Here is a 23,415-nt window from a genome sequence, read left to right on the forward strand (position 1 = left end):
GTCATATTTAATACCTTAATACCTAAGTTCATAAAACATATAATTATTTAAATCTCTTAATCATGGTATATTATTCAAGACTTCTATTTCAACAAGCAAAATATAAGTAAATCAACATGTAGAGACTAAAACATTGAACTAAGGCAAAGAAGTTGACTCTTTTAATTGTTAAAATTCTCTTTTTTTTTTTTTTTTGGAAAAGATGAGTGAAATGAAGATATGACTCTCTTTTCTTTTAGGCGCAAACTGACCAAACGTTGACCAGGATGTCGGTGCCAAACTCCCAAAGTGATTTCCCGGGACGGATCAATTCTGGCTAATCCTCAGATTGATAAAAGGACCTGAGTTAAAGAGGGTTCTGCATGTATGCATGAAGAATATAGGCACATAGGATAAGAAATGCAAATCTAATGTGCTAATAACCAGTATGGAAATAAAATCTCGTTTTTGACGACTGGACCTAAAATTCGGCATGAATAGCATAGCAATAATTTACTTTGTACTCAAACATTTTCGGCATTATCTGTCATCGACTGTTCCTTTTGGATTTTACAGTCGGCTATTTTCTCTCGAGTCCCTAATTTTTGCCTTGGAATGAAAGAATTTCCAAGCGGGATATTTCTTATTATTATTTTTGTTTTTGTATCCTTACTTTTTGTCTTGAAATAGATGGTCCCAAGCAGGATCTTATTTTTATTAATTACAATTTTTTTTGCAATCTTACGCGTACTTTCAAATAATGCGAGAAAATGTGAAAATTCAAAGGAATCGTAACCCCCTTATAACTCCCCTTTCTTTTGAGTATTAATTCACTATAAACGATTGCATTATGTTATTCAAAATGAATTAGAGGTCCACTCTCAAAATCAAGATCAAACGTCCATACCGAAGATTAGCTCTTATTAATGCATGGCTGAAACGAAAATATCACGCGATGCATGGGTGTCACAACATATGAACAGTTTATAACACGCAGGGAACGGGAGTTGGGAAATGCATGCCTTCCAACCTTATCTCTCCCGCACACGAATTCCGTTGGTAAAAATTTCGACATCTGTTTCCTAGGACTTGGTCTAATCTCGACAACCAACAGGGGGTTTTGAGATTGGCGATATAAACTCTTGGAATGAATACGACAGAACAGTAGCAAACAGACTCAGGTTTTCCTTATGGGGAAGTGTCTAGGGCTTTCAATCTACATGCATGGGCTTTTGGTCCATTGGGCTCACAAGGTTTGGGTTCCGCAAACAGGATTCGGGCTTTCATGTGGGCCTACTCCTTTTGACGCACCTTTTAAGGTACTAGGCTTGCGGTTGGTAAAATTGCTAATTCTCGGGTGAATGTGCTTAAAACGCAAGGTTTAGGCTGGATCCACCTCCGAAGTTAACAACAATACCGAGGGATAATTCTGGGTAGAAAGTGGTGAGAAGAAAGGAATGCAGTATGGATACAAGAACTTTGGAAAAAATAAAGGAAAGCAAATAAACAAACAAGGACGATTAAAAAATTTTCCGACGGCTTTCTAACCAATTTTATTTTCAATTTTAGAAAACTTAGTTTTTTAGAGTTAATTCCTAATTACAACCGACTAATTATTAAAAAATAATCGGGGATTAGCGGGTTGTATGTCCCCAGCAGAGTCGCCAATCTATTTTCGTACCGCCCCCGAGCGACTCGAAAACGTCCTTTTTATTTTATTTTTGATGGAAAGTGATCTTATTATGAAAAGTGGTGACAAAACATTTTATTGGATACGATGCCGATAAATCGGTCTTATAAAACATTTTGAGTCACCACCCATTATTTCGGCAATGGGACCCTTTCCAATTTTATAAAAAGTGACTCCATTTTAAACCCAACTTTATTTAAGGCCAAATTATTAAAAAGACTGATCAGGCACACCAATGCGATTCTGGGTAAGGGAATTGGGTACGTCGGCCCATGGGAAGCCGATGCCGGGAAAAACCGACCTCTTTTAACCTACGGTTTCTAATTTATTTTAGTTAGAAAAGCCAAATTATTTATTTACTTAAACCCAATCCAAATGAATCGGACCGAGTTCTTATATGGAAAATTATTTAATCGTCCCAATCAAATCTAATTATCACATTTAAAATCATTCAAACCGAAGCAATTAAATCAAATAAATAAAAGACCCGCTCTTGCCTTATGGTTCAAGGCGGGCAACAAACCGAACCTAAAATACATTCTACCAGATTCAAAATTAAACCCAAAACCAAAAACCAAATCATGCATAATTATTATTTAACACCTAAAACACATTTTATTTTTTTAATTTAATTCTAAACATGCAAATTATTAACAAACCCATAAATTTAATTTCATTTTTCATTCAACCTAAAATTACAAAATTCATACAAATAAATATGAAAAATTACATTTTAGTATTTTAAACTTAATTAAATTGCAATCTGTTCATAGTTGTACATTTTCGGATTTATTGGAGAAATTAAACTTTATTTTGTACCAAATTTATTATTATTATTATTATTATTTTAAAAAATTGTTTCTGGAATCTTAGAACAATTGCGTGACGCAACTGAGAGTCGCGTGACACGACTGTTCTTTTTGAACAGTTGGGTGCCGCGACTGTTCTTTCTTGAACAGATGGGTGACGCGACTGTTCTTTCTTGAACAGTTGGGTGACGCGACTGTTCTTTCCCAAGCTTATTTTTCCAACGATTTGTTTAGATCATTTTCATATAAATATGCTTTAAGAAAATCTAAAATGACTACCGATGAACATAATGCAGTTTAACTAAGATTAAACTACTAAAACAATAATAAAATAAATAAATAATAAATAAAAATACAAAAGGGTGTAAAGGAATTATCTAATCCTCAAATTGAGGATTGTAAATGGCTTAAATGCCTTAACAAATGATGGTTAAGGCGCTCCAAAAGCTTTGTCAACAAGGATTTAAACACTCACTCTTTTTCTCTCTTGATTTTTCTCCTTTTATGATTTTTGTTTTTACCCTAATTGATATCTAATGGCTATTTTTCTTCAAAGGAACTCAAAAAAGTCTCTGGAGAAAAATGTGGCCGAAGATGTGTATTTTAAACGCCCTCCAAGCTCTTTTTCGGAACTGAGAAAAAGATGAATTTATAGAAGTAGGGCAACAGAGGATAGCTGCGTCACGCGGCTGCTTAGCTAGGTGCACAGCTAGCAGTTGCGTCACGCGACTGATTAGCTGGGTGACGCAGCTAGCAATTGCATCACGCGACTGTTTAGCTTGGTGTAGCAGTTGCGTCACGTGACTGCTTAGCTGGGTGACACAGCTAGTAGTTGCGTCACACGACTGTTTAGTTGCGTGACGCAGCTACTCTGACCCGACAAGAAACTTAAAATCGGTTTGATTTAAATCCTTGGATTAAAAGACTTCTAGATAGCATTAACCTTTCATTCGGTATCCTCGTATCATCATCGGATCAGGCGGGGGCATAAAGACACGCGTCAATAGCAACAGAAGTTTGGGAAAAACTTAGAGTTACCTATGAGGGTACAGATAGAGTGAAAGAATCCAGAATAAATATCCTTTGGAGAGAATATGAAATGTTTAGTATGAGGGAAGGAGAAACTATTGCAGAGTTAAATTCTAGATTTACTAATATAGTTAATCCTTTGAGAACTCTCGGAAAGGAAATTTCAGAAGATGAGCTTGTTAAGAAAGTCCTTAGAATTCTACCTAAAAAATGGATTCTATAGGAACTGTTATGAATTACAAAGAGACTCCTGTTACTTATGATTACCTTATAGGAGCTCTTGTTTCAGAAGAAATGAAATCTTCCCTGACTGTGGAAGATAAGAAAAAGAAGAGTCTGGCTTTAAAAGTAGTTTCTAGTGAAGAAAGTTGATCTAATCTTGATAGTGATGATTTAGCACTTGTAGCTAAAAGATTCAAAAAGTTCTATAGAAAGAGTGGAAGGCCACAGAAAAAGTTTATTAAAAAGAACTTTCCACCTAAAAATCGCAATTTACCTAAGAAAGAACCTTCTGAAGTGGTTTGTTATGAATGCAACAAGCCCGAACATATCAAACCCAATTGTCCTAAATTGAAAAAGAAGTCAAAGAAAGAGAAGCTGAAGCAGGCATTTGTAGCTGCTTGGAGTGATTCAGATGATTCTAATTCTGAAAGCCAAAGTGACAGAGAAGAAACTGCCAATATTTGTCCGATGGCTACTATCAATTCTGACTCCAAGGAAATCAGCACTCTGACTTCAACACAGAAAGTTAAAATCAATGAAACAGATGCAACAGTTCAAAAGTGTGAAGAAAGCAATGTAAGTATTTCTGAACCTGACTCAGAAAATGATCTTCTAGATGCTTACAATAACCTTTGTAATGAATTTGAAAAGCTTGTTAGAAAGCATAAAGTTCTAAAGAAAGTTTCAGAAAATTAAAAACTGAATCTAATCATTTAAAAGATTCTTTTTATCAAGAAGTTACATGCAAAGATCTTATAATAGAGATCAAAGATCTTAAAGATTGCAATAATAGATTTTCTGAAGATCTGAAACATGTTGAAGAAAAATGTAAAATTTTCAATTTTGAAAATGAATCTTTAAAAACTAAATTAGAATTCTAAAATCAATTTCAGAATCGTTTTCTAAAGAAAAGACAAGTTCTAGCTATGATTGCATTTCTGAACTGCATCATGTTTCTAATAAGAAAAATGCTGTTTCTAATGTTGTGACTTTAGAACATCATAGTCTCTACAGAAAGAAAATTCATAGTAAGCTAAATGCACCTATTACCACTAACCCTCCAGGACCCAAAATGAGTTGGGTACCTAAATCTGCTTGATCTTTTCAGGTGTGCCTAAGGAGTGAGCTAAAAACAGAAATGTGGTAGATGGACAGCGCTTGCTCTAGGAATATGACTTATGATAGAAAGAAGTTCACCAGATTAGAAAAGAAAAAGGGAGATACAGTAAGCATTGGAGACAAAGCAAAAGGTAAAATCGTTGGTATTGATGTGGTAGGTTCTAATCCTTCAATAGAAGATGTATGCTTAGTAGAAGGATTACATTATAACTTATTAAGTGTTAGTCAGGTTTGTGATAAAAATAGAAGAGTGATCTTTGAACCCTCTTATTGTGAAGTTCAGAACATGCATGATAACCAAACTTTATTTGTTGGAAAAATGTTTAAGAATATATACCTAGTAGATCTCTCTAAAATGCATAACCAAGATATATGTTTAGTTTCTGTTGATAATTCTAGTTGGTTATGGCATAGAAGACTTGGACATGCAAGCATGCACCTTATTTCTAAACTGTCTAAGAAAGATTTGGTTCAAGGTTTGCCAAAGTTGAAATTTGAAAAAGATCACATTTGTGATGCTTATCAAATGGGCAAACAAACCAGAACATCCTTCAAATCCAAGGGGCATGGTTTCTACTTCTAGACCTTTAGAATTGCTACACCTTGATTTATTCGGACCTATTACTCCTTCTAGTCTTGGAGGAATATTCTATGCATTTGTTATTGTAGATGATTACTCTAGATTCACCTAGACACTCTTCCTTGGAAATAAGGATGAGTCACATGACATGTTTGTTCATTTTTGGAAGAGAATACAAAATGAGAAAGGATACAACATCTCTGCAATTAGAACTGATCATGAAGGAGAATTTGAAAATAAAAAATTTGATGCTTTTTGCAGCGAGTCAGGAATCTTCCATAACTTCTCAGCACCTAGAACACCTCAACAAAATGGAGTTGTGGAGCGCAAGAATAGAACACTTCAAGAAATGGCCAGAACCATGCTAAGTGATTCTAAACTACTAATGTATTTCTAGGTAGAAACCGTTAATACTGCCTGTTATACTCTAAACAGGGCTTTGAATGAACAATCAGAATAACTAGGACAGCCAGAAAATGAGCAGATTATTGATAATCAGGCTGAACCAGAAGTTGAACATGAAGATCAAAACACAACTGAAAGTCGAATGCCAGAAACAAAGAATGAAGATTCTCAATTACCAAAAGAATGACGATTTCATAAGTATCATCCTCAAGAAGACATTATGGATAATCCTTCAGAAAAGATGATGACTAGAGCCCAATATAAGAGATATTTTGGTAATATTGATTTCATTTCTCAATTAGAACCTAAAAATTTAGAAGATGCTCAAAATGATGAAAGTTGGATTCTTACTATGCAAGAAGAGCTAAATTAATTTGAGATAAACCAAGTTTAGAAACTTGTTTCTAGACCTAAAACCATTCTGTTATTGGAACAAAATGGGTGTTTAGAAATAAGCTTGATGAACAAGGTAATGTTGTGAGAAATAAAGCAAGGTTAGTGGCTCAAGGGTACAACTAAGAGGAAGGCATCGATTTTGATGAGACCTTTGCCCTGGTTGCTAGACTTGAGGCCATTAGAATGCTTTGTGCATTTGCATGTTTTAAAAACTTCATGCTGTATCAAATGGATGTAAAAAGTGCTTTTCTAAACGGTTTTCTAAATGAAGAAGTGTATGTAGAACAACCTCTTGGTTTTGAAATCTATGATAAACCTAATCATGTTTACAAACTTACTAAAGCTCTTTATGGTTTGAAGCAAGCTCCTAGAGCTTGGTATGAAAGATTAAGTAAGTTTTTATTAGAAAATGATTTTTCTAGAGGAAAGGTTGATACAACACTAGAAATTTGGAGATTTTCCTACTTGGGTCAAAGGGTGGAGAATCTTCTACAAAAGAGAAGGGCAAGCTAAGGCTTAAAGAGTTTTAGTTAAGCTTGTTAGAGCTTGTTTTTAAGGTTAGTGTTCATAAACACACTTACCTTACTTGAATTTTTGATTTTGTGCATATATGCTATCATGTGTATATTTTGGAATTTTGTATGAAATGATTGATTTGTTGAACTTTGGTTGCAATAACATGTTCTTGGGTGATGTTTGATGAGTATTTAATATGTGGTAGAAACCTCTACCTTGTATCTATGTCTTTCATGTTCTTTTCATGGTTAAAGTAAGCTGAATTTGAGAAAATGTGTTATTGGGTGAGATTTAGAACAATTTTTTGATCCTTTCTATTCTCTATTTGTGTCTGAGCCCTTCATAAAAGTTGTAGGTCTACTTCTTAGCTTTCCAACCCATGCTCTTATGTCCAATTTGGATATATATAACTCAACTTATGGCTGAAAAACCCAAACTGACTCTGTTATGCCGGGCCACATGCATCTTTGAATTGAGTGCCCATTTTGACCACTATAATGCAAAGATTATGTTCTAAGTTCTTCATGAGAGTTGTTTCCCTGTGTCTTGAGACTTCCTTGGTTTTGGATTGGTTTAATTTGAGTGTTTTGTGAAGTAGGAATTTAATAAACATTGGACTTAGTTCTGCTGAATCGGGTATGGACTATTTGTCTGTGTGCCTAGCTTCTGTTTACCATCTTACACATTGATCTGGGCTGTGTTCCCTCATAACATTTGTAGAATTTTGTCTTAGCTTTCTAATGAATCTAATTTCGTTCAATTTGGAGACCTATAACTCAAGCTATGTCTTAAAAACACAGCAAAGGTCAATGTTATTTTAATGCTGGAAATTTCCTATGCCTTGAATCATGGGTTTATTTGGATAAATGTATGTATGAATCATGTGTGATGAGGTTCTCTTGATTATTTGTATGTTTGAGGATTTATTTGACAAAAATAAGATATAAGTTTGAAAAGTGTTATTGTGGATATGTTTAAATGGATATAAATGGGAAAAATTGTTGGAAATTTTATAAAGTGTGGAATTAGTTTAGATAATGCATGATGAGGATAGAAATGGATACCTTGGTGCATAAGAGTTATGTTAGTATGCTTGGTTGGAGAAGAAAATTCCTCCCCTTGGTTTTCATTAAGAGGCCAAACCACTCTAGGGTGGTAAGGCTTACTTAATTTTTTTTTTTTTTTTTTTTTGTATGGTATGCTATCTATATATATATGACATAAGTATGATTATTTTGATAACTTTCATATGTTTAGAGTTTTAAAAAAATGGGTATTTAAGGTGTATGTGCTTTGAATTTTGAATAAGGAAAGTATGATTTTATATGATAAGATTTCTTATGATAAATTTCATTATGACTTTAAGAAAGTTTTAAAAGAAAAGGAATTTATGAGAAGTTTCCTATATTAAGTAATTATGTTTAAGTATGAAGTTTTCATGAGTCACTTAAGTTTAAAAGTAAGCTTACACGTATGATTTCAAATAATAAGAAATTTTCTATGTTAAGAAATTTTCATGAGTTACTTATGTTCTAAAGTAAGCTTACATTATGAATTTAAGAAGACTAAAGAATAAGACAAGTTTTATGAGAAGTATTATGAATTAAGAATTAAAATAAGGATTTTGGGCTCTAATATACTTGGCGTTGTTTTCGTACCGCCCCCCGGTGACTCGAAAACATCCTTTTTATTTATTATTTTTATGTTGTTTATTTTATTTTGATGTGGAAAGTAATCTTATTATGAAAAGTGGTGATAAAACATTTTATTGGATACGATGTCAATAAATCGGTCTTATAAACAGTTTTTAAGTCGCCACCTATTATTTCGGCAATGGGACCGTTTTCAATTTTATTTTATAAAAAAGGTGACTCCATTTTAAACCCAACTTTATTTAAGGCCAAATTATTAAAAAAAGACTGGTCAGGCGCACCAATGCGATTCTGGATAAAAGAATTGGGTACGCCGGCCCGTTGGAAGCCGACCCCCGGAAAAATCGGCCTCTTTTAACCTATGATTTCTAATTTATTTTAGTTAGAAAAGCCAAATTATTTATTTACTTAAACCCAACCCAAATGAATCGGACCGAGTTCTTATATGGAAAATTACTTAATCGCCCCAATCAAATCCAATTATTGCATTTATAATCATTCAAACCAAAGTGATTAAATCGAATAAATAAAAGACTCGCTCTTGCCTTATGGTTCAAGGCGGGCAACAAATTGAACCTAAAATACATTCTACCCGATTCAAAATTAAACCCAAAAAAAAAAAACAAAAAACCAAAATCATGCATAATTATTATTTAGCACCTAAATCACATTTTATTTTTTAATTTAATCCTAAACATGCAAATTACTAGGAAACCCATAAATTTAATTTCATTTTTCATTCAACCTAAAATTGTAAAATTAATTCAAGTAAATACACAAAATTACATTTTATTACTCTAAACTTAATTAAATTGCAATCTGTTCATAATTGGACATCTTCGGATTTATTGGAGAAATTAAACTTTATTTTGTGCAAAATTTATTATTTTTTTTAAAAAAATTATTTCTGAAATCTTAGAACAGCTACGTCACAGATCCTCTAGTTCCGTGACGGATCTAATAGTTCCGTGGCAGAACTGTCCCTAAAACTCCATATCCATTAGAAACTTATTTTAAATCCACAATCTAAAAATAGAACACTGGGTATAAAAATAAAATTTTGGATATGAACAGATCTGTCACGCATCTTCCAGATCCGTTGGTTGCGTGACGCAACTGCTCTGGCCCAAGCTTATTTTTCAAATGATTTGTTTAGATCATTTTTTATCAAAATATGCTTTAAGAAAATCTAAAATGACCAAAGATGAACAGAATACAGTTTAAAGAAGCTTAAACTATTAAAACCACAAAAGTAAATAAAAATACAAAGAAGGATAAAGGAGTTACCTAATCCTCAGATAGAGGATTGTAAGTGGTTTAAATGCCTTGACAAATGATAGTTAAGACCTCCCAGAAGCTTTATCACCAAGGATTCAAACACTTATTCTTTTCTCTCTTGATTTTTTCTTTTTTATGACTTTGTTTTTACCTAAATTGATATCTAATGGCAATTTTTCTTCAAATGAACTCAGAAGAGTCTCTGGAGAAAAATATAGCCGAAAGTGAGTTTTTCCAAAAGCCCCCTCAAATGAGAGAAAAAGATCAATTTATAGATGTAGGGTAGCAGAGGATAGCTGCGCACGTAGCTTACGGCTAGGTGACGGATCTAGTAGATGCGTGCGCAGCTTCCTTTCTAGACCACAGCCACATGTCGCTCAGACAGAATAAAAAACCGTTATGTCGTCATTTTTGGTGACGTCATACAAATCCGAATTGTATTTGGATTAGAGCTGCGTGACGCAGTTGACAGTGTCGTCATGCGCCTGCTTAGCTGCGTGACGCAACTCTGACCCAACCAGAAACTTAAAATCGGTTTAATTTAAATCCTTGGATTAAAAGACTTTTAGATAGCATTACCCCTTCATTCCGCATCCTCGTATCCTCATCGGATCAGGCGGGGGCATAAAGACACGCGTCAACAGTTTGCCCCCCCACTTTATCATTAATCGTGTAAACAATTAATGTTAAAGTTACTCACTGACGCACCTTCAATCTTGGGTTGAATGAAGTAGTTGTCTTGATCGTCTGGTCACGTCCAAAGCTCAGTCTGATCGGCTTTGTTGGCTCTAGTCAGATCTTTAATCATCTCCAAAGCTCGATCTAATTGGCTTTGAAGTCACCTCCGAAGCTTGGTCTGATTGGCTCGAAGGATTTTGGTCATGTCCAAATCTCAGTCTGATCGGCTTTGTTGTTCACCTCCTCAGCTCAGTCTAATCGGCTTTAGAGGGTTTGGTTGAGTTGACTTGAATGCTCTAGTCGGATCTGTAATCATGTCCAAAGCTCGGTCTAATTGGCTTTGAAGTCACCTCCGAAGCTCAGTCTGATCGGCTTGAAGAATTTTGGTTATGTCCAAAGCTCAGTCTGATCAGCTTTGTTGTTCACCTCCTCAGCTCAGTCTGATCGGCTTTAGAGGGTTTGGTTGAGTTGACTTGAATGCTCCAGTCAGACTACATCAGCATTCTATGCGTCAGCAGTCATCTGGTCACGTCCAAGGTTCTATTGACCAATCAGTTTCATAATGCATCATCACTAATTGGTATTGAGATTGTCCTGATCAGCTTCGTAATACACCATCACTAATCAGGATTAGAGTCAGCTTCGAAAAACTATCACTGACTCGATTAAGGATTGACTCGATCAGTTTCGTAATGCATCATCACTAATCGAGAAAAGGATCCAAACAGCTTCGCAATACACCATCACTGCTTGGTGGGACTAAACGGCTTCGAGAAACCATCACAGGTTGACCTGAAAATATTTTCAAGAAAAAAAAAGCAATTTCTGTGTACAAACAGATCTCGCCTTTGTTAAATGTTGGAGCGTCACATGCCCCCATACATTAATAATCATAAACTTTGAAATTTGAAATTTTGCATCAAGGCAAAAGATTTTATTTTTGCCCCCAGTCTAGAATTCCGTCCCAAGACCAAAAATATTATCTTTTAAGCAAATCTTGAAAATATTATTTTTATTTATCTATCTATTATTTTATTATTTTTATTGTTATTTATTTTTTATTCATTGCAAAAAATTTTAGCAAAAATTTTGTTAAATTTTCCTAGTCCTAAATTTTCAGGTATACTCTTCCTGATGCGGTGTTGAAAGAAAACTTACCTGAGGGTATTTTGGTAAATTTGATGATTTTGCCCCCTGTGTGGCGAGTAGATGGAATTATTAAAGTAGACGAGCCGCACACCGACTCCAAATTGCCTAAATAAACCGACTTGGGCTTTGATGGGTTCTTAATGAGCTTGGACCGACCCTTGCTATTCCTGCTGATCTCAGGCAGGTTTCGCCATAGCTACAGCTGGATCTTGAGCATGCCACACATGTAAGTATAAAAATGAATTTACTAAGTCAGAAATATTTACCTGGAGGATTCTTCATTGACTGCCTTTCTTCACTTGCAAGTGCCTGCTCAGAGGTATCAGGAGCTATATCAGAGGTTCTGCTTTGCCAGAACCTATATTGCCAGACTGTACCTGGAGCACCGCGAGATGGTATGGTTCTTTTACTCTTTGCTTTTTGCTTTCTTGCTTTGTGTACTTCTCTTACCCTTCTTCCCTTTTTTTATTTCACAAGAGTTAGAGATTGGCAGGCTACGGAGACATCAGACCCGCCAGGCCGCTACTATTTCTCGTCTCCAGATGGAGAATGACAGGCTCCGCACTAGACTGAAGGTTAAGGGGATTCCCTTAGACTTCTCAGATGAAGAGGATGATGATGATGATGAAGCTTCGTCTGACGATGCTCCACCACCTCCACCATCTTCTGTCAGGCAGGCGGCAGCTGGTCCCAGTCGGAGGCGACCTTAGGCTCCTCCTCATTTTTGACTGGATTTTTTTGATATTTTGTAGCTCCTTTGAGCACATTACAGTATTATTTACATTTCTTTTGGTTTCCGCACATTTATTTTATTTGTAGTCATTTTGATTTTATTTATGATATATATATTTTTTGAGACTTTGCTTTATTCCTGCATAAAGAAAACAAAACCATAGAAACAAAAAAGGAGGCATCCCACTCACTTGCAGGAATGGTCCACCTTGTTAACGCGGGCATAAATGCCCATCTACATTATTCCAAAATTGACAAAGGACAATAAAATGAGATTGACACAAAATAAGAGTTACCGCTTTATTCAGATGCCAATTGCCCATCTATTGTATCTCCGGATGCTTCCACCGCTACTTTTTCCTATTTGATTCCTTGTAATGGCGAATCCGCACCCTATCACCACCGAAAGCAGATGCCAGCCAGATGGTGATGAGCATCATTTTCAACCCAGTAAGGCCTTTCCCCTCCTTTAAATAGGAGTTCCATTCTTCATTCTCTCCTCATTCCACCGCATTCGAAACAAACTATTTTAACAACCCTTTTCTTCCATGGCTTTCAGAAATCAAGTCTCATCTTTTGTTCAATCACTTCCTGATAACCTATGGGGGATCCACCCCATGAATCAACTAGCCTAGCTGAAATACTTCAAGGACTTGAAGCCCGACCATGGTTTCTTATCCTGGCTCGTAAGCCACTTCAACCCCAATACTATGGTTTTTCGGTTTGACGATTCTGAAGTGACGCCGACCTACGAGGAGATGTGCGCTGTAATGGGTCACCACCCTAAACAGGATGAAACTCCAGCTTTTCCCCCAGGCCCAAGATATGATCTGACCGAGGCTGCTGCTCTATGTCCGATTTACCTTCCTGGTGGAATAGATCCGGACCAAGGCCTTCCCTTAGAGCCTTTCCTGAATAGGGTTCTGTCCATGGATGCGAACCCCTCTTGGGTTCGGGCTTGTTGTTTCCTGTTGCTGAACATGTATGCTATGAAAAATTGCCAACCTGGAATTGGAGATTTTTGACTACTGACCGTCGTCCGAGACATGCAGATGTATCATCTCACCATCTTCATGATGATCATGGGAGAGACCATGTGCTGGGTTAGGGACATTGCCCTTCAGGTCACCAACTTTAACGTTCACCATCGGGGTTGCCCGATGTTACTACAAGCCTGGGCTTTAGATAAACTAAGCATGATTCTTCCAGTCCCAGCTCGTTCATTCCCAACTTATGGTCCTGCCAATTTTCGCACCCGCTCCTGAGGACACTTTGATTTTGGAGATAACCTCGTGATTTGGTGGACTTGCCCTTGGTGGAGGATTGGACTGGTCACTGCCAGGAGCATGAACCTCAATTATGTGCTATATGCTAGTCTTGATCGCTCCATGGCCTACTTTCCAGACAGAGTCAACCGCCAGTATGGTGGCGTTCAGCACGTTCCCAGAGGCCATTACTTCGAAAGCGGTCCCATGATGCAGAATCTGTTGACCAACCTAGCTGATCGTTGGCGGAATCGGAATACCTGGTACATGGGTCAGGGGGTGATGCATGACACCGTGACCCCCGAGTATGCTGATTGGTTTTATTCCTAGTGATGAAACTGGGTCTTGGAGGGGTCGGTGTTTGATGATCCAACCACTGTGATGAATGCTGCTTTTCTTTTTATTCAATTTCCTGTGTTTCGGAGGGCTATGAACTCCCAATCATTGTATCCTTTTTTTCTTTCTCTTTTCAATGAATAATTCCATCGGTTCTCTTCTTATTGATTCCTATTTTCTGCACTTAGAGACAGCAAAAGACAACAACAAAACTTTTCTTTCGAAATTATTTGCTGGATTAGTATTTGGGCCTCCTGCCCTTGGATTAAGAAATGAAAGCACATTAAAGTAGATTATTTAACTAAGGACGGAAACTTACATTTTTGAAAAAAAAAGATGGGGTGACCATTTTATCACCTGCAATATTCAGAAAGAGATGAAACATGCAACTCCCTCATGTATGCATGAACATATTTAAGTGCTAGGGATTTTATTCATGGTTTTTTTTTTTATCGATCCTTCCAAGGAAATCAACGAGAAAATAGCATTTGACCTCCTGATCGCCATCCAAAAGAATCCAACACTCAGGCAGGACCAACAGCCAAAAATCTTCAAAACAAATGAGCAAATTCTGACCAAATAAGCAAAGAGGAAGGTCTTGTAATCAACAATCATACCCCAAAAACAAAAGGGAAGAAAAATCTGAAAATCAAGCTCTTTATTGATCTTACTTCTTTCAACATCATATAGAAGTAAAAAAAAAAAACTACTTTAATACAATAGTCGTTCATTCTAACTACTCATTCGCCTATTCTCCTTCTAGCCAAGTTGATGGCATTGAGCAACCAGTCACAAGTATGTCACAAATGCATGGCATAGATTTCGCATTTAAACTAAGCACCATGCGTTAATCTCAATTTTTTTTTCTTTTTTTTTTTAATGATCGAAATCATCATCTCAGACATAGAACTGTTTTCGTCGATCACCCCCGAGCGACCCGAAAAACGCTCGTTTTTTATGTTTTTTGGAAATTGGAAAAGTGATTATTAAAAAGTGGTGACAAAATCTTTTAGTGCACGCGATGCCGATAAATCGGCCTTATAAAACATTTTGAGTCACCACCCATTTTTTCGGCAATGGGACCGTTTCCAATTTTATTTTAAAAAAGTGACTTCATTTTAAACCCAATTTTATTCAAGGCCAATTATTTTAAAAGACTGGTCATGCGCACCAAGTGCGATTCTGGATAAGGGAATTGGGTACGTCGGCCCGTTGGAGGCCGATGCCCGGAAAACCGGCCTCTTTTAACCTACAATTTCTAATTTATTTTAATTTAGAAAAAGCCAATTTATTTATACAAACCCAACCCGAATAAATCGAACCAAGTTCCTATGCGAAAAATTATTTAATCGTCCCAAATAAATTCATTTATTGCATTCATAATCATTCAAACCACACCAATCATTCAACCCACAGCAGTTAAGTTAAAATAATCAAAAAACCCGCTCTTGCCTTATGGTTAAAGGCGAGCCACAAACCAAACCTAAAATACATTCTACCCGATTTAAATCCAAGAAACCCTAAAAACTCGAAAATCATGCATAACAATAAATTAATGTACTTGACTTGATTAAACCACAACCTGCCCACAATTGGTTGTTTCTTGAATTATAAAAAGAATTGAACATTTATTTGATTGCACAAAATTATTATTTTTAAAAAAATAAAAATTATTCTTGAACCCTAGAACAGTCGTCTCACGCAGCTGTTCTATGGAAGAACAGTTGCGTGACGGACCTAATAGTTGCGTGACGCAGCTGTTCGTGGCTTTGGAAAAACCTTCAGATTCATCAGTCGTTTATCTCAAATATAAGATTAAAAAAGAAAATAAAAGTGAAAAAAAATCATGAACACGAACAGTTCCGTCACGCAACTAATCGGGACGATATAATTATAATATTGGACATGAACAGTTCCGTCACGCAGCTTGTAGCTGCGTGACGCAACTACTCTGGTCCACAACTACCTTTCAAACAACCCTTTTTACATTTTCTTTTTATCAAAACTTGTTTTAATATAACTCAGAAACGTCCAAAACTTCAACCAAATAAATAATAACGAATTAATGACTAAAAATACCAAGAAAATTTTAGATAATTACCTAACCCTCAGATTTGAGGATTGTACACAATCTGAACGTCTTAGGAGTAAGGTTTCAAAGTCTCCAGAAGTCTTTGTTTGCCAAGTTTTTAACAAATAATTCTTTCTCTCTTTCTTTTCTCTCTTTTTCTCTTTTTGTGATTTTTTGTTTTCAATCTAATTAATCTCTAAGGCTGATTTTCTTCAAGATAACTCAAAGGAGTTCTTGCAGAAAATCTCAGCCGCAAGTGTATATTTTTAGCCCTTAAAATTTCTCTCCAAAAATCCTCTCCTCCAAAAATCTGCATGTTTAAGATAAAAACACAGTATTTATATGGGTAGGGCAACAGAAGATAGCTGCGTCACGCAGCTAGCAGTCGTGTGACAGACCTGAGAGCTGCGTGACGCGGCTCACTTTCTGGACCGTTGCCACGTATCCAAACAGAAAGCAAAACTGTTATTTGTCAACTTTCAGGCTGACGTCAGCTTAATTAGAGTTGCGTGACGCAACAACAATGCCGTCATGCACCTTATAGCTGCGTGACATAACTCTACTTTAAATCAGCCACCTTCTATTTGGTTTAAATTAATCCTTGGGTTTAAAGACTTCCGGTCAACCATGATCCTTTATTCCGCGTCCTCGTATCCTCATCGGGTTAGGCGAGGGCATAAAGACAGGCGTCAACAGTTTGTCCCCCCACTTTATCATTAATTGTATAAATGATTAATGTTAAAGTGGTCCATTGACGCGCCTTCAATCTGGTAATCATCCTCAAATCTCAATTTAATTGGCTTGAAAGATGTTGGGTTGACTTAATCATCTAGTCACCTCCTCAGCTCAGTTTGATCGGCTTTTGTTGGCTCCAGTCGGATCAGTAACGACCTTCAAAATTCTGTCTGATTGGCTATAAAGATATCTTCGAGGCTCGGTTTGATTGGCTCGAAGGGTTTTAATTGCCCTGGTCAACTTCGTAATTCACCATCATTAACCAGGAAGAGAGTCCAAACAGCTTCGTAATACACCATCACTGTTTGATGAGACCGTATAGGCTTCGAGAAACCATCACCGTTTGGTCATTGAAATTGTCCTGACCAGCTTCGCAATACACCATCACTAATCAGTAAGAGGATTGACTCGATCAGCTTTGCAATACACCATCACTAATCGAGAAAAAAAATGATCCAAACAGCTTCGTAATACACCATCACTGCTTGGTGGGCCCTATCGGCTTCGAGAAACCATCACCGGTTAGCCTGAAAAATTGTTCAAGAGAAAAAGAGCAATCTTTGTGTACAAATAGATCTTGCCTTTGTTAAAAATGTTGGGACGTCACATGCCCCCATGCATTAATAATCATAAATGTTTGAAAGTTTGCATCAGGGCGAAAAATTATACTTTTGCCCCCAGTCTGGCATTCCGACCTAGGACAAAAAATATTAGCTTTTTAGGCAGACCTTTCAATGTTTATTGCAAAATATTGGTTTAAAATTTTGCAAAGCAAAAATTTAGGCCAGAAAAATTTTAAGCCTGAATTCGCAGGTATACCTTTCCTGATGCGGTGTTTGAAAGAAAACTTACCTGAGGGTAATTTGGGCAATTTGATGCTCCTGCCCCCTGTGTGGTGAGTAGACAAAATTGCTGAAGTATACGAATCGCATACTGACGTCAAATTGCTTGAACGGGTCACCATGGGTTTAAATGGGCCGTTTGGGCCATTGTGGGCTTGAAGGGGTTAATGGGCCCCCCCTTTTGGGCTTGAAGAGGTGGTAATGGGCTTGGGCCCATTGCTTATTATAAGTAAGCTGCTTAAGCATTTCATTTTTCACTTTTCAAAACTCTAAGCTTCCCGAAAACACTCTGAACTTCAACCAAAATGTCTCAGCGTCCCGAGATCCCAGCTTCCGCCTACACACCGGAGATGAACACTCTTGGGGCGATCCCGAACATCCCAATTTTCGAGGGTGAGTGGGTATCGGTCAGCCGTAACGCCCTGACTCCCGGGTCACGACCGCTACAGCTCCTTCCATTGCCTGGCACCGAGTTCCCGGTTCGACACGAGACCGGCGCGATGCGCGGTTTCCAGACCGAGGTAAGTAACTTTGTACTTGATTTTTTTTTGCTTTCGAATTTGCATTATGGGTGAATTGTTGCATTTTATATACTGTCTGTGCGTCGGTAGTTGTGCCACGCAGGAAGGAGTTGCGTGACGCAACTGTTCCTGTGTGAACAGTTGCGTGACGCAGCTGTTCTGGGTGAACAGTTGCGTGACGCAACTGTTCGAAGAGCCGCGAACCCTAGCACCTCTGAACACTTTGAATTTGCCCCTTTGCATGTGTTAATGCTTTATTTACTGATTGAGAATTGATGCTATCTCCCATGCGAGGTACTTAGACCCTGAAAATGCATAGAAAAAGCACAAACACGAATAGATTGAATCATAAATTATATTCTGCCTTACCTTCGACAATTGCGTGACGCAACTGTTCTTGTGGCAGAACAGTTCCGTGACGCGACTGTTCGTCAAGGATGCAATGCCTTGAACAGCTGCGTGGCGCAGCTGTTGAGGTGCGTGACGTAGCTGTTCGTCAGGAGGCGCAACTTTGGCGAGCTGCGTGACGCAGCCTCTCAGACGCGTGCGCAGTTATAGTTGCGGGACGCAGCTGTGTTTGGCCCGAGGCTTGAATACTTTATTTTCCCGCCATGAAACAAAAATAAATAACTGTTAGTTTAATTCTTATTTTGAATTGAAAATTTTCTTACACAGGTTGATCTGGGCAAGGCCCGTGCTGGCGGGTCTTCCACCGATGCTTCAGCATTCTGGGATCTGTTGGACCCTCCGATGCGGTCCAGAGTCATTCCTGCTGGTTTCGGCGACTACGCTGCTGGGCTTCGCCGCACTCAGCCCCGATTTCCACCCGCCATGCGCTATGCGCTGATGGAACGGTGGAACGACTGCACCCACACATTCATCTTTGGCTTCGGGGAGATGACCCTGACTCCCGTCGACTACACTGCCATCACCGGGCTAGGGTTCGATGGTCCGGTTGCTCCTTTGGACGCTCGGTACTAGACTGCTGCCCTGGGAGCTGAGCTGGTTCGTACCCTTCTTGGCGTGACCACTCAGACTAGGTACACCGCACAGGGGTGTGTATCTTATGAGGTGGTGTACCGATTCTGGGCCGAGCGGATTCGGACGAGGTTGGCTGCGTGGAGAGAGCTACCGGTGGAGGCCCGGCCTGCAGCCCCTGCATACACCCGAGAGGAGAGGGATCAGGCAGCACGGTCCTTCCTTTTTTACATTATCTCCTCTCAGCTGCTATGCACCTCCCAGAATAAGGGAGACCCTGCCGTGCTAGCTTGTCTGAGGGATTTGAGCCGGGTTGGCTCTTATAGCTGGGGCTCTCTTGCCTTGGCTCACCTCTATCATGGTCTAGACGTATGGACCAGGGGTAGTGGTGAGTCTAACTGGCAGTTCCTCCGGCCGCTCGAGGTGAGACTCTTATTCCCTTAACTCTCTTCTTTTATTATCTTTTTTTTTCACTGCTCAAATTTATACTGAACTTGTTGGGATCTTGCTGCAGGTGTGGGCCTATGAGTACCGGATTTACCCTGGAGGTCCGAGGGGTGATGCTTCAGCTGATACCCGGCGGATTCCTCGGTATCTGGCGCACTGCCACCATACCTTTTCCAGTTCCGAGGATCTGCATTACTGGAGGTGCTATCTTAATGATAGGGCTTTATCTGATGTAAGTACAAGGAATCTTCTGAATAACATATCCTCTTTTCTTTTTCACTGTGTATTCACTGACTCTTCTGTTTTGCAGCTTCTTCTGACTCCCTAGGAGGGGGATGCTTGGGAGGCTTATCCTGCTCGTGCCGTGGCAGAGGCCTACACCCAGTCCAGATTCCTGCTACGGGGTTACTGGTTAGACCGGTATTTCCTAGGGGAGAGGATCTATGAGCTCCAGGTGGCCACGGCACAGAGGCGAGTGCCCGATGCTCCTCCTCGCCACATGTGCCTGTTAGAGGGTATGACCCCGGAGGACCGGGAGGAGGAGTATATTGGCTCTCCTGCTGATATCCCTCTATCGGCTGGCGATTATGCCACATACTTCTCTACCCGTCTGCAGGCCAGGCTGCCGGAGGTTCGGGAGTACATCCAGGTGACTCTTTTGCCTTCGATTATGGTTTTTCAACTGTTTGGCCAAGTGACTAAAATGCATTTATCTTTGACTTGTTGCAGGATAGGAAGAAGCACCGGACGCCTGCCTACTACAGGGCACAGGCGGAGGTGACTGCTCCAGCTGGACCTGCAGGAGCTGTGCTGGGCGATGTCCCATTCCCTCCAGGCATGGAGGTGGCGCTGGACCCTGCTCTGGGCCTCGGGTCGACCATTATCATCCCTGCTGACCTTAGGCAGGCTCCTCCACTACTGCAGCTGGATCCTGAGCATGCCACACACGTAAGTAGAAAAATAAATTCACTAAGTAAGGATATTTTACCTGAATGACTCTTTATTGAATATCTTTCTGTGCTTGCAGGTGCCTGCTCAGAGATACCAGGAGCTGTACCGGAGATTTGGCTTTGCCCGGTCATACATCGCCCGGCTCTATCCTGAGCTCCACGAGAGGGTATGTATGATCTCATGTGCTTTACCTTCTTCTTTATTCTTTGCTTACCTCTCTTACCTCTTTCTGTTTTTATATTTTCACAGGACCTGGAGATTGGAAGGCTGCGGAGGCACCAGTCCCGCCAGTCCAGCGCTGTTACCCGACTCTAGATGGAGGTCGACCGACTTCGGACTAGGCTGGAGGTAGAGGAGATTCCATTGGATTTCTCTGATGATGAGGAGGATGATGATGATGGCTCCTCATTTGATGATGCACCACTGTCTCCACCCGCTCAGGCAGCAGCTGGTCCCAGCCGGAGGCGACGTTAGCCGGCCTTCTCCGCTCTGACCGCCTTTTTAGGACATTTTTGTAGTTTGTAGGAATACATTTTCAGTGTTTTTACATTAATATTATTTACATTTTTTTACAGCATTATTACTTTTGCTTTTTATTACAGCATTATTTACATGTTTATTATTTACAATTTGTGAGACTTTATTCCTACATAAGAAAACACAAACACACAAAAAACGCAAAATAGAAGCGTCCCACTTACTTGCGAAAGTGGTCCACCTCGTTAATGCTCAACCAAACAATTTATTGTAAATAAGGAAATAAAATAAAATAAAATAGAATAAGGAAAATAAAAATAAAATAAGAATCAAACAAAAGCGAAAATGAAGCGTAATACTTACCTGACAGGGCGGTCCACTTGATTAATGCGGGTATAAATGCTCAACCACCCTATTGTACAAGCTGTCCATCTTATTAATGCAGGCATAAATACCAGCTACCGGAGTGGTTTATGCATAAATGCTTATCCAACCACCATCGACAGTAAGTATCAGGTCAAATAATGATAGCGCCTCTTTCACTAAACCCTTCCCACTTCTATAAATAGAGGCTTTCCTCTGCATCTTCTTCATTCCCAGTCATTCAAAACAACTCCATTGCTTGAATAATCATTTTCCATGGCTTTCAGAAACCAAGTTTCGTCCTTCGTCCAGTCCATTCCTAACGACCTATGGCAGATTCACCCCATGAACCAACTCGCCTGGCTGAAATATTTCAAAGACTTAAAACCCGACCATAGTTTCCTGTCTTGGCTCATCACGTACTTAAACCCCAACACCATGGTCTTCCGGTTTGAAGATTCTGAAGTAACTCCGACCTATGAGGAAATGTGTGCTGTGATGGGTCATCACCCTGAACAAGATGAAACTCCAGCTTTGCCCCCCAGGCCCTAGGCATGATCTAACTAAGATTGCGGCCCTGTGCCCAGTTTACCTTCCTGACGGCATAAACCCGGATCAAGGTCTTCCCTTAGAGCCTTTTTTGAGTAGGGTTCTGTCCATGGATGTAGACCCCTCTTGGATTCGAGCTTGTTGTTTCCTGTTGTTGAATATGTATGCCATGAAGAATCGCCAACCTGGAATTGGAGATTTCCGACTGCTGACAATTGTTCGCGACATGCAAATGTATCGTCGCACTGTCTTCATGATGGTCATGCGGGAGACGATGTGCTGGGTCAGGGATATTGCCCTTCATGCCACCAATTTCAATGTTCACCATCGAGGGTGCCCGATGTTATTGAAAGCCTGGGCTCTAGACAAGTTAAGCCTGATTCCTCCAGTCCCAGCTCGTTTGATTCCAACCTATGGCCCTGCCAACTTTCAATCTCGGTCCCGAGGACACTTTGATTTTGGGGATAACCCTGTGATTCGATGGACTTGTCCTTGGTGGAGGATTAGACTGGTCACTGCTGGGAGCATGAACCTCAACTATGTATTGTATGCCAGTCTAGACCGTTCCATGGCCTATTTCCCAGATAGGATCAACCGTCAGTATGGTATGATACAGCGCGTTCCCAGAATCCATGACTTCGAGAGTGGTCCCATGACGCGGAGTCTGTTGACCAATTTAGCTGACCGTTGGCGGAACCGAAACACCTGGTACCTGGGTCAAAGGGTGATGCAGGACACCTTGACACCCGAGTACGTCGACTGGTTTTACACCCAGTGATGATACTAGGTTTTGAAAGGATTGGCATCTGATGACAACCTTTGCTAGAATAAATGCTGTTGTTGCTTCTTCTTTGCAATTTCCTGTATTCCAGGGCCGTGAGCTCCCAATTAACGTATCCCCTCTTTTTCAATGAATGACTCCGATAGTTCTATTTTTATTAATCCCTGCTTTCTGCATATATGGACAATAAAAGACAACAAATCTTTTCCTTCGAAATTATTTGTTGTGTTAGTCACTTGGGCCTCCTGCCCCTGAGTCAATAAATGAAAGCCCATAAAAGCGGATCATTTGATTTAAAGACAAAAGCTTACATTTGGAAATAAAAAGATGGGGTGACCATTTTATTACCTGCATAGATCAAACAAAAACACCATATGTAACTTCTTTATGTATGCATGGACCTACTGAGTACTAAGGTTTTATCCATGGTTTTTTATCGATCTTTTTAAGGAAATCACTGAGAAAATGGTATTCGTTCTCCTGATCGATGTTTAAAAGAATTCATCATTTAGGCAGGACCAACAATCAAAACATTTTCAAAATAGATGAGTCAATCTTGATCAGATAAGCAGAGAGGAAGGTCTTGCATTCCTTAATCATATCCCCGAAACAAAAGGAAGAAAAATTTTGAAATTCAAACCCTTTATTAATCTTACTTCTTTCAACATTATACAAAAGTAAAGAAAACTATTTTAATACAATGGTCATTCATTCTAATTATTCACTTACCTATTCTCCTTCTAGTCAAGTTGATGACATTGAGCAACCAATCACAAATCTGTCATGAACGCATGGCATAGATTTCGCATTTAAACTAATCACCACGCGTTAATCCCGCCAATTTTATTTTTATTATATTTTTTAT

Source organism: Jatropha curcas, chromosome 1 (assembly GCF_041381405.1).
Source record: "Jatropha curcas cultivar XTBG-Jc1 chromosome 1, XTBG_Jcur_1.0, whole genome shotgun sequence".
NCBI lineage: Eukaryota > Viridiplantae > Streptophyta > Magnoliopsida > Malpighiales > Euphorbiaceae > Jatropha > Jatropha curcas.